This window comes from Phalangium opilio, unplaced genomic scaffold, assembly GCF_054372755.1.
Source record: "Phalangium opilio isolate 3A_F unplaced genomic scaffold, DU_Popi_V2 ptg000523l_1, whole genome shotgun sequence".
Classification (NCBI taxonomy): Eukaryota; Metazoa; Arthropoda; class Arachnida; order Opiliones; family Phalangiidae; genus Phalangium; species Phalangium opilio.
Window position 1 is genome coordinate 37,579 of NW_028324241.1, and position 12,860 is coordinate 50,438.

General features: G+C 35.8%; 2 long non-coding RNA genes across 3 annotated transcripts; one reads left to right on the forward strand and one right to left on the reverse strand.

Moving 5' to 3' along the window:
* Positions 1 to 7,598: 7,598 nt before the first annotated feature.
* Positions 7,599 to 10,638, forward strand: LOC149588949 (uncharacterized). Of its 2 annotated transcripts, XR_016379733.1 has the most exons (4): positions 7,599 to 9,208; positions 9,421 to 9,516; positions 9,836 to 9,905; positions 10,071 to 10,638. It is a non-coding gene; the product is annotated as an uncharacterized LOC149588949 (long non-coding RNA). The 2 variants fall into 2 exon arrangements; XR_016379732.1 differs by lacking the exon at positions 10,071 to 10,638 and having other exon boundaries at positions 9,075 to 9,208; positions 9,836 to 10,018.
* LOC149588950 (uncharacterized) lies at positions 8,172 to 10,107 on the reverse strand. Its single transcript, XR_016379734.1, has 2 exons — positions 10,017 to 10,107; positions 8,172 to 9,921 (listed from the first exon to the last, which is right to left on the reverse strand). It is a non-coding gene; the product is annotated as an uncharacterized LOC149588950 (long non-coding RNA).
* Positions 10,639 to 12,860: the final 2,222 nt, after the last annotated feature.

The window sequence follows — 12,860 nt, forward strand, 5'->3', positions numbered from 1 at the left end:
ACGATTAACCGCGCCAGTTTCCCGTAATCGTCGATCAACTTTGTGGAACGTGCGAGGGTCTGGTGCTCGTCTCCCAGGAAATCGTTCAGCGTACCTTAGTGGGTAGCGCAGCTTCGTTCGCATTAAGACGATATTCCCCTAACAACAGATGCATGTCCGCATATTCGTTATTCGTAAAGCATTAAACTTTCGGTTCGCCATTTCGGACTTTAAAATAATCTATCAGTTCAGATTAATTTATCGAGTACAAATCAATTATCACTGCTTCAGTGGGAAGACTACCCGAGCACGCATGTGGATCCTGCAGGATGGTACTCCTGCGCACTATAGTCGTGCGGTTCGGGAATTTCTTAACGAACAATATACAGTGTTGTGGACTCCCCGTTTTCCAGATTTAAATCCATTGGATTTATTCTTGTGCCAACAAGAGACGTTCTTTGGGAGCGCATTCAACATGCTGCGGCGACCATTCGAGCAAATCCGGAAATGCTAATTCGTGTGCAAGGGTCTTTTAGACGTCAGGCTCAGGCATGCATTAACGCCAATGGTGCTCTGTTTGAGCAACTACTTTCATATGACGTTGAAGTCCTTTTTTCTTCAATTTAATTATTTTGTTACGCCGAAATAAAGAAATATCCAAACCAAAAATTGTCGTTTTTTATTGAAAGTAAAGCTTGCACGTTTGGCCTCTGAATTTCATCCTCACATATAGCATCTCGACTTAAACTCTGACGTATTGAAGTACTTTTTATGCTTCGTCTCAAGAGGGTGAAAAGCTCTAGCTGTCTATCAGCGGAAGCTTGGAGGCAAAAATGTGAATTAGTAAGAACTTCTTAATTTGACAATCACCGAAGATAGCTCATTTTAAACTACCTCTTGTTTAATACCCTCTTCAGACGAAGCGTTAAAACCACTGCTTGCTTGAGAAAGGTAGTGTGAGGCATTGTTAGGTATTGTGAGTTTCTTCTGAAAACCTGAATTTCGTTTAACCAAAATCGCTTTACGATCTGTTTGTTTTTTTGTTGTTTTTTCAAAAGTAACAAGAGTATTAAACAAGCTATGCCTTATTAGACCAAGACTAAACGCACCGTATGAAGGGGGTATTAGGGCCCAAATGGGCCCGGAAACCGCTCAGGCAATTTCGACTCCAAATTTTGCAAGGAATCTACTGTTAGAGGAACGCATACATCTCTGAATCACCCTGTATAGATGCTACATTGACCTAACCTACCAACACTCTTTGAATAACTATCTTATCAAAATTACTTTAATGGTTTATGAAACAAATATGAGGAATAATCATAATATTGCAAGAGATATATCGGTCGGCCGATATATGGAAAATTCGTTGCAAATATATCGGCCGATATTATCGGCCCATAAAAAAGTAATATTTCTCCCTGAATATCGTTTTCAATAGTAGAATCAACATTTTAAAACCATTTACGTTTTTACTTAGTTTTATTAGAGACATGTGTCCCATCTCTTTCGTTTAATGTGGTACCGCTACATAGTTTAGCCTTAACCCCGTTCCTTAAAAAATGGTATGGTCTAAGTTAAATCTTTCCTTGGTTTTTAGTAAAAATGCAGCTCAACAAGAAGTAGCGTTATAAGCAAAATTATTGAACACAAGTGAAAAGTTCAAAGTGTACATTAGTGATACCAAACGCATTAGAGAGCGTCAGTGTCGACTTCGATTGTTTGTGGCAGGTATGGGAAACTAGCGAAATTACTTTCTCATAGTCGTGAACAACGGAATAAAACTGAGATTGTGGAAAACCTTGCATTTTTAAAGGGAAATGGTAAATTGTGGGAATAAATTTGTGAGATTTAGTATTCATTGAGTACTGTACAGTCCCTGTCAAAAGTTTCTGGACATTTTCATTTGGCTGCCATTTTGTTCCTATTTGAGCTAGAATAACAAAATAGGACTTTCTAAATAGGTTTACTTCTCAAAATTATTTTAAAATTACAAATGACACTGTGGCGCTAATAGGGCGTTAGCCATATCGGAAATAGTAAAGCCCCCCGATAATGACGTTACGAAATAATGCTTCAAATGGATCAATAATTCTATCGTTGCACGCGTCTTGTCACGTAGAATCCGAAACTGTTTTCAATTTGTATATCGGTTCAGAAAATCAAAAGTTATGACAAAAAACGTGACGTTCAAAACAATAGCAAATAAACCTAACGATTATTTATTTGTTCTATATCAACTTAGCTCAGTAGGAAAACATTACGATTAGAAAAACAAGATGTTCCAACCCAAGAATTTTTAGTTCCACACTGACATATGAGAAATGGGAACTTATGAATTAGACTCAGTCTTCGGAAATGGAGGATTGTTGGTGGCGGTTTGTAAACGTCTAAATATTTAGAGATTTGGATATGTTTAATGATTTTTTATAATTTCCTAGTTGCTAATACAGTGGGTGGATAATTGGGGATAATTCCTTCGACGGATATTTTACGGCAGCCGGCGTTATCTGTTGAATCGCTATTAAAAGTTGGACGAGCCGCGGTATTGAATGATGGACAGTGTTTCAAGAATATACTTTGAGAAAGTTTAAGGAGCAAAATAGGTAGCATGACTAAAATACAGTTGTAACAGAGATAGTTTATGGAGCAATATAGGTGGCATGACTAAAATACAGGTGTAAGTTACAGAGATAGTTCATGGAGCAAAATAGGTGGCATGACTAAAATACAGGTGTAACAGAACTTATTTGACGTTCGGTAATTAATGTTTGGACGCTTGAGAATTGGATGTTGAGAAATGCTCTGAAAGTAATATTGTGGGAATAACATTTCAACGGCAAATTCATGAGGATGGTTGAGAAGACATTGTTCAATTCAAAGTGGATAAGAATGGTTTGAATTATAATAATATATGTATACAAGTTAAATTATTCGCAAGTTCTTATGACATGAAAATATTTTACGACGTGGATAATTTTAACGTAATTCCCGCTTTCTCGGCTTTACTCTGCAAGTTTTCTTATTCCCAGCACATTTTAAACGTGATAACTATCCCTTTAAACTTTACTTAAGAATTTGTTTTTTTGAAAATTATGGCTGTTTTTGGAACATAGAGCAAAAAAGAGAGAGAGGCCCTACAAACGATACAAAACACAGCGTTTGCAATTGTGTCGTGTTTCAGCGTATGAAGGTTGCTCTATATATTTTTTAGCTTAGAGTAGAGCAGTTTCAATGATCATCGGAAAACAATCAGACTCAATAGCCCATACTTTTCCTGCTATAATATAGTCGGTAATCGCCTTGGTTTGTGACATTGAGAATTTAATATCTCAATTTTACTATCGTTAATTTGGCAAAAAACTAAATTGAGTCTGCTTCCACTATTAACCTTGACTATTTCCCCTAAAATAATTTGATATTATTCTTTTGTAGTTTAAAGTTTACGTTTCATAATCTATATGGATAGAGGGACACTTAGATTTACACAATAATCTAAGACGCCATGATTTACACAATACTCTAAGACGCCATGGATTTTTTACTTGAAATGAGAAATTTAACGGGCGCCCATGTATAGAGTTAAATACCATTTTCTTGCCCTGTCAAAGGTTGAAGCTTCTCCAAGGTTGTTCGGTTAGAAATTTTATTTTATTTAAGTATTTTATTCGCAGATGATGTTTTACTGAAATTATATCATGAATATTTAGAAAAGAATTCATCTTGAATATTTAGAATATTAAAATCCATCTTCAATGTTTTCAAAACAATAACCTTTAGTATTTACAGAGTAGCAAAAAAAAACTACCGGTGTTGCCCATCGAGATATATTATTGCATTTCAGGCCGCCATTTTTAACGAAGGTGGAAAATTGAGCTTCAAAAGACATGAAGTCAGTCTTACGGATGTTGGGAACCAGTGTTTTAAATGTTATAGCTTTGGTTGAAACACGTAGACGCCGCCATTTTTCAAGATGATGAGGAATAGAAGAAACCTAAGAGCTCGCCTACTGCATTTGAGTACCGTCCCTGCAAAATTTCATACCTCTGATAAAGGAGTTTGGACTCGGAGTAGATTATCAGTCAAATTGTAACTATAGATGTTAAGCATACAAGCTACTGAGCTTTACGCAGGTGTCCTTGTGATTTAAATTAAAATTTCGAGTTTAAAACTAAACTTGTTGTCTTTGATTAGTGGTGTCTTCGAAGTTTGAGTAATTAATGGTTTAGAGAACACTTAAGGACACGGGTTCGATTTGTTGGTTTATTTTTTATTGTTTCCGGTTGTAGTATACTTTTGATGGTTATTTACTTTTGCGAAAAACGCGATAGAGGTTTGCGTGTAGTTCAATGTCGACATTTCCGTTATTGGAAGTAATTAGGTTTTAAATAAGATCACAGGACAACTTGTGCAATGAACTTTAAAAGAACTATACGATCATATTTAATTCTTTCTTTATTAAAACTTGAGCAATGAAAAACCAGTTGACTTCGCCAGTTATTATTTCAGTATTTACATGTGTGGACACCATTACACTAAAACCAATAAATACCAGTTAGAAGTAATTCTTACGATATTTATAATACAAGATTTTAAGAAAATTTTAATGAAATCTAATAATAGATCTAAACATACTCTAACAAATTACACAAAACAAATTAAAGTTTTTACATGACGTAAATGCGAAGTTTACGGTGTCATAATGTGACCAATATCCCTGGTTTTCGTAAACCTCCCGAACTCTACTAGGCATTGAATGATGATACGCCTGGAATAGTTCCACGTTCAACTTGAGATCGCGCCAAGAATATTGTATTCAGTCCCCGACAAAAGTTTCTGGACATTTTCATTTGGCTGCCATTTAATTTCTATTTGCACTAGAGCAATAAAATAGGACTTTCTAGATAGATCTGCTTCACGAAATTATTTTGCGCAGAAATATTGCACAGTTGCATAATTTGGGTGATAGTAATACCGGAAATGGTAAAGACCCCCGATAATGACATGACGAAATAATGCACCAAATGGGTCGACAATGGGATCATTGCACGCGTCTTGCCACACAGAATCCAAAACTATTTTCATATTGAAAATCGGTTTAGAAAGTCAAAAGTTATGACCCAAAACGCGACGTCCAAAATGATGAAAAATAAGCCTAACGATTATTTTGTTGTATCAGAATCAACTTAACTCTGTAGTAAAGGAAAAGCGGAGATAAACAAGATGGTCAAACCCTACTAAATGTAATTTCACCCTGAAATTCAGAAATATTAAAAGCGATGACTTAACCACGTGACCAGCAAACCCTCAATAATTGGTTCGTGCCAACGGAAAAGAAAAACGCGCCTCGGGAAAATTCGCAAAAATAGAAATAGCACCCACAACGCAAAATCGCGAAATTCGCCAAATAAAAAGAGGAAAGGTTTTTCCTTTTCCGCAAAATAATGCGAAAAACGCATAAAATTCGCCCAGTGAAAACCGGGTGTTACGCAATAAGGGAAGAGACTAACATGGGAATGAATGTTCAAGGCGGTTTGGAAATTGAGAAATGTTAGAATTACAATTAGAGTTTGCATAAATGGTATTCAGTGAATTAAATATAATACACGAGTTTTGTGATAGGTTAAAAGTGAGAGGATTTTCGAGAAGAAAACGTTTCCAGAATTTTGCATGATGGTATTTGGGGCCTGGGAAAATAAATGTTTGATCGATACAATTTGGGTGGCTTTTCGTTTTATTATTAACACATTTAATTTTCTAAGAAGGAATGGAGAACAGGGTTATTTTGGCGCACGTCATTGTCCACGACCCCCCTTCCCCGCGACGGGGGGGGGGATGAAAGAAGAGGCGAGTCTTATTTTCCTTATAGCGAGTTAGCAACTAAGGCCCATTGGTATTTTTTGCCGTCTCCGTCAGCAGCGTTGGCAAAACATAGTTTAAGTGAGCCATTAAGATAATTTAAACGTTTCATTATGTGTTGAAGGGAGGGGCTCTATACAGGACTTACGAGGTTACCTCCCCCTTTTCAGAGAATTCTTCAGTCAAGGCTACAGAGGCACGTTTACTCACTCTCCATGTCAGCCACTAACAAAGGCACGCCCGGCTGTCACTCGCTATGGCAGCGCCCTAGAGGAAGCTTCTCGTAAATCACGTATACTGGGCTAGGAGTTGGACTTAAGTTTAATTATACATTTGAAGCGTCTAGAGAATAAATGTTTCGAATGCGGAGCAACGTGTATTGAAGGTTGTGAAACTCTTAAGGAATAGATGTTAGAATGGACTTTAATAGACCAATTCGGAAATTACACACAGATAAAATAACACGCAGGGGCGAGGCTGCCATCGGGGTAAACTGCTTCACGCCAAGAAGCACGGCTATATTGGGTCCCGAGCTCACGCCATGCAGGAGGCTATTGCCAACTCGCACTGCCTCTAGCGGAGCTTCTTAGAATCACGAGTTTACCCCGATGGCGGGCTTACCCCTTGAGTGTTGGCTTATGCCAAGGAAATTTCAAATTGGTCTATAATAATGTTTGATCGAATTCCAGTGACATAATATCTGAAATAGATGAAAATCGAAAATGAAGAATATAGAAAAAGTGTTACAAATTATGGGGAATGGTTACAAGGGCCCTTCATTTAATACTACGCGTATGTTTATCAATCTCAGGGATTCTAGATGTAAGAGGGATCAGAAACGAGTGGCTCCGGCAGCGGTGTGCCATGCGCAGTTGAGCCGTGTTTCACCAGCTTTGGATTTGTTTTCAATTTGTCCTTGAAAGGGACCACTAGCCTTCGCCTCTACTAGTTAAAAGACCCCTCTGCCCGAGCCAGATGTTTAACTTTGGTTATATGTCCGCTTCCGATACCTCTTACATGTAGAATCCCTGATGTAATTCAAATTATTGAAGTATGTTTACGGTTATGACTACAATTATTCTTATGACAGAAATATATTATAAAAAAACGGCTTGGTTTGGACCAAGGCCGAAAAAACAAACGATATGTGTGAGGTTTATCAATTGGCTGAAGTTTCAGATATTGCAATTTTTTTTAGTTATTTTTATCCATTCAATCCTTAAAAAATATTAAATTCAATCAACTGATTTTACTGTTAATCGATCTATTCCCTCTAAATTAATTGAAAAAATTACATATCTACGCTTTTTCAAGAACACTTACATTTTCCGAAAACATTTTATCATGAAATTAATTATTTTGAAGGGAGTACGTGCTGAGGGATCAATAATGAATATTTGAAATACTCTGTCTAAAAAGACCAAGCGAACTTTGACATAATTCGAAAGGAAAATGTAAATTTTTAAAAGTGGATTCCAAAGCAGGGTGTTGCACGAATTCATACATTTAATTTCGTTGTACGAAATGCTACATTTCCAATGTCGCGACTATGAAGTAAAGGTTGCACTGCAATTTCCCTCTTCGTACTTTAGAATTTGAAACGTCACCACCCCTTTCTACATTGTTGGCGTTACTTGTACACCGGTAACGTATTACGCATAATAATTTTAGCAGGCGTAAATACCATTTCGGAAAACACACAGTGGCGAGGCCACCATTGGGTATTCTCCCTCGCACCAAGGGTCACCGGCAGACGGTAACAAAGTTGACTACAGGCAGGAGTCTAGTCAACTTTCACTGCCTATAGCGGTGCTTCTAGGCGAGAGAGAGGACCTTAATGGCGGCATCACACCTGTTTTAATTCTCTGTATGTAATTTCTAAAATGGTCTACTCTCTTACAAATGTACACCGAGGCTAGCCACAACAATAATCATTCTTGTACACGAACGTTTTATAGTTTTAGGTTATTAAGGTTGGCGGGCAAGTCCGGAGAGTCATGTACCGTTCACTAATGTCACGTGAAAAGGTTTCGACCTATATGGTAATATTTGCTGGGTGTATTGCGTCGGCTCAGATAACCCAAAACACTGGAACCACTGGTGATTGTAAAATTTTATATATTGGGGAAATGGAGGAAGGGGGGGATTAAGTTAAGTGTGACCTTCTTCGTTTAACTGGTAATGAATGGAGATGAATATAACAAGCCATTGGAACTGAAACGTATTTCTTTTTATGCAATCTTTACCCTTACCTTTGGTTATATACCGATATCATATTTGTCCAGTGTTACAGATAGCTACATACTAAATGAAACCACACAGGATAAACGATGTTGCTTTGTCTTAAATAGACGACATTAGTTATTTAGTTTATTAACTAGTCTGAACAAAATAAATTTAAATTATCATGTTTTTTTGAACATCAGTCTTCTTAGCAACTTACAGATTTAAACTTTTTTGGGTGCAAATTTGAAAATTTGTCAAGCCAGCAACAATTAAATCTATGTCCGTCAAGGTGCTTACACGAAATCCCTTCAAAATAATTAATTTCATGATAAAATGTTTTCGGAAAATGTAATTGTTCTTGAAAAAGCGTAGATATGTAATTTTTTCAATTAATTTAGAGGGAATAGATCGATTAACAGTAAAATCAGTTGATTGAATTTAATATTTTTTAAGGATTGAATGGATAAAAATAACTAAAAAAAATTGCAATATCTGAAACTTCAGCCAATTGATAAACCTCACACATATCGTTTGTTTTTTCGGCCTTGGTCCAAACCAAGCCGTTTTTTTATAATATCTGTCACTTCAGTCTTAATGTAATTAAATTTTGAATAATTATGTTAGCTCTACCGTCATACATTTTGGGTTGAAAGAAGAACTTATGTATCGTTAATTACATTTAACTTATATAAAAAACATAGATTTCGATAAGCATATAATTTGTACTCTATTTAAGATAAAGTTTAAAAATTACAATATTTAAAATATAGAATAAAAATGTTTATTTGTTTCGTACACTATACATATACAGTGTGGTCGAGATCAGACCAACACCTTCCTTTATGAACAACCCCCAATACTGCCAACGGCTGATGTCATACTTAATTATGCAGCGTGTAAATAAATGTCTGGAATTCATGATTATTATATGCTAGTGACAAGTTACAAAAAGAATACTGGAGAATATGCCTGAACACAACAAAATATTTTAAAGCACAGTCCTACGATTGGTTTTAGAACGTGGGCCTCAAATTAAAACTTCTTAACTGTTTGGTAAACACATCAACGAAAATATTCGACGTTTCTACCAGACGACTGTCCATGTCTTGCAATATATTTGCAAGCAGTAAACTCATGACGCCTGGTAAGACTAATGGTATTGCCGTCTTAGGTAATCCTCGTCCGTTAAGGCATGATGTAAGGGGTATGATAATGCCGGTAGTGATGCCATTGTAAACTGGCACAAACAGTAGAAAGGCTTAGTGCAACTTCTTGTTCCACCGCTCTATTATTACTTATTAGCATGAATTGGCTTCAAAACGTGCTACGATGTCAAAATCTCTATCCTCATTACAGACTATACAGTCTCTTCTACACTCACGATCTTGCACTACCGAAATCACGAAGGTGCTCGCCAATGTCGGCAAAGGTGCTTCGCACCGGATGTTGTAGGTGTGGTAACCGTTCGGCATAAAGCACTGCCTTTAGTTGAACGTTACTGCGACCTTCACCCAAAATAAACATCATGTCCAATTTGTCCTGGTTTGAATAGGTTGGCATTTTGCTAGGAAACGAAACTAACTACTATAATTCTACTACTTAGCTGCTACACTGAAGACCCTGTATATCAAAAGGGACCGGAAGTACCTCAAAGTTTTCAAAGATTGCCAGATTGAGCGTGTCATGGGGTTTATAGTGGTGAAGGTTGCTTTGACTTTCGACACGTGACACCGCGGTATGTTTTTGGTGCTTCAATGTCCTCTCCCGATAGGCCCAACCAATTACCATCCTGGTTTTTCGGCTCAGTGTTGCGGTATTGCCGGTGCCATTAGAAATACAAGGTCTGTATTGTTAAGGCTTAGAAATACGTGGTCTTATAAACTGGTCCTCAGGATTAGTGACCCCTAACGTCTATAAAAAATAAACTGGTCTTTAGGACCAGTGACTCTTACCATAATATTCTTTCTACTGGTCCCATTGTAAAGTTTTTTTGTTGATATATATAGGCGCTAGCCCACTTGCGAGAAGGTTCAAGGTAGTTTGACCATAAATGACAGGTTTGACTAAATTGACTCTGCGAGACTTCAAAATTCCAATCGTGCCGAGACTGCCGACTGCCGCGTAGTTTTAAATCTAACTTAATACCACTACCAAAACCTGGTACCACTTGGCAAGCCCTTCATTTGGGTCTAAACTCTAGAGTGATACGGTTTATTGTGTTGAAAGAGAAAAGTTAAGAGTAGAAATTGGAAGATAGCTTGAATTTTTAAACTGGTCCCGCCTCAATTCCCATCAAAAAACTTAATTATTAATTTTTTCAATTAAAAAACTGGTCCAAGCAATTAATAAACTGGTTTTGGACCAGTGGACGTGTGCTATTTCTAAGTCTGGTAGTGTTAAAATTGTAACAATACTCCTGTTAAAAAGGCACACAAACTGTACCCCCGCCCCCTCCCCCCAAAAAAACATTTAAATTTCGCGCCTTTTCAATGGCTCTCTTTTCAAAATGGGAAAAATGATTTTAAATTTTTTAAGTGTAAGAATTAAACAGGAAAATGGAGGCTGAGTGAAAGATAAGTGTAGTTTTAATTATAATTTGTTAGTTTAATTATAAGGTATCCACGAATTTACCAAAAACATTCGTGTTTTGGGTTAATTTCACATTAATTATACTTGATTAAGTTTAATTTAACGGTTTATCTAGTGTGGATTTAGTTTATAATACAAGTTTCAATGAAATATTAACTTTAATTGCAATTACTCTAAAATATGTATGCGCTTTTGATGTATTTTAATGATGAATTAAATTAATTCGAAAGTGAAATAGGAAACATCTGTGGCTGTGCGAAAAACTTGCGTTGTTTTAATCTTAATTTGAGCGCAGTTGGGAGAGTCGATTAAGCTTAAAAGTATAATTTATTGGAATTTTTTTCCCTAATTGGAACGTTTTGTGCAGTTTAACATTTTTGCCGCAGTCATTATTTTACCAACTTTTGAATTTCGCGCCAATTAATGTACTTTAAAAACATAGTTGAAATTAACTGAAGTGTGAAATAGAAAACATTAGGATTTACCAACGGCTTGGGTAGTTTTAATCTTAATTAAACAGTTTATTTAAAAGTTATTTGAGCTTTTAATCCAAAAAATTAATATTTTTGGTTTAATTTCACGTTTATTATATTTAATTGATTTAAAATTAACGTAGGATTGTGTTTCGGCAGTGAACATTTAGGTTATAAATGACTTTCAATATATACTTAACCTTAATTGCAATTTTAGTGGGTTTTGACTCTTATTTTACTTTAAACTTTCGAATTTCGCGCCTATTAATGTACTTTAAAGATAATTTAAATTAACTAAGTATGAGATAGAAAACATGGGGCTATACTAACAGCTTGTGCAGTTTAAATCTTAATTAATTATTTTATTTCAAAGTTACTCGAGTTCTCATCCAAATATGTATATTTCATGTTTAAATTAACGTTAATTATACATAATTAAGTTGAAATTAATGAAGGATTGAGGTTTGGCAGTGTTGATTTAGCTTATAAAATGAGTTTCAAATCACCTTAATTGTAAAGTTTAGAAGAGTTTTTCATTCTTGCCAACACAATGTGTTAAATTTTTATCACACCACGTGCTAAATTTGCGGTAACATAAAGATCATCTATAACATATGTTAATGAATGATGTGATTCTATAGTTTAGCAACTTTGGCTTCAATAACAGTAATTAAATTAAATACCTAAACAATTCATAGCAATTTAGACAAATAAACAAACGGCAATGTGAACTGTGGAGATAGCGAACAACGTAACCCTCCGTTGCTGACGTTGTTACGTTGGAAAAATCTGCGCTGATGTAAACATGGAAATTATTTGACTAATTAAATTACATAACGACACTGTCCTCCTGGATTAATCAGAACCACTGTTACTTATATTTATAAATTAACAAAATCCACTGATGGTAACATATAGTTAAACTGCGCTAACGTAAACACCACGACTCTTTTAACTGCCGTAAGGAAAACATTTTAAACTTTTTGTCATATTACCAGGTGAAAAGCACTATCTTTATTTCAATACGTTAATAATTTGAATAGGTATTCCATTTTTTTTACATCAAATTGGAAGCGCACACGGTAAATACAGCATAAAAAACTTAGGGTTAACCCGGTTAGGCTATGTTTCTAGCATAAAATTGAGCAGACTATACACAGGATTCCAAAACAAATGAGAGCTGGAAATCAGCCTTTTTAATAATCTTTAAAGAGGAAAGACACTACATGAGACTATAATTACACAGAGTAACTAAAATAGGGTAATGGCAGCTCTCTGTCTTCGACTGTATTAAGCTCTGTGGGGAAATAACATAGGGTGCTATTAGTCTATACAACTTAAGCCTTGGCCGTAAAGAACGTTCAAAAACTTACTTTAAAAGATATAAAAACCTCTGTTAACTGTAATTATTTACCTGAATTACTTTTCTAGACGAAAATTCGACCTGATAACGACGTATTTCTTATTAAGGGTGCTACAGTTAATTAGAAAATACATATAAAGGTGCTCAAGCTCGGTTGAAATACCAAAGTAATTTGTTAGCGTCCACTGCTAAGAAATTAGGAAAATCAGCAAGAAAGCCAACATTTGAAATATGTCAACGTAACTTGTTAGCACCCACAAACCTAGGCTCTTCTAGTTGTCAACGAGAACGAAATGTAGAATTAGGTTTAAGCGTGCTGTAAGGCTAGGCTGACTTCTGGCCCAAAAGTAATTTTTTGACGTACTATCTTA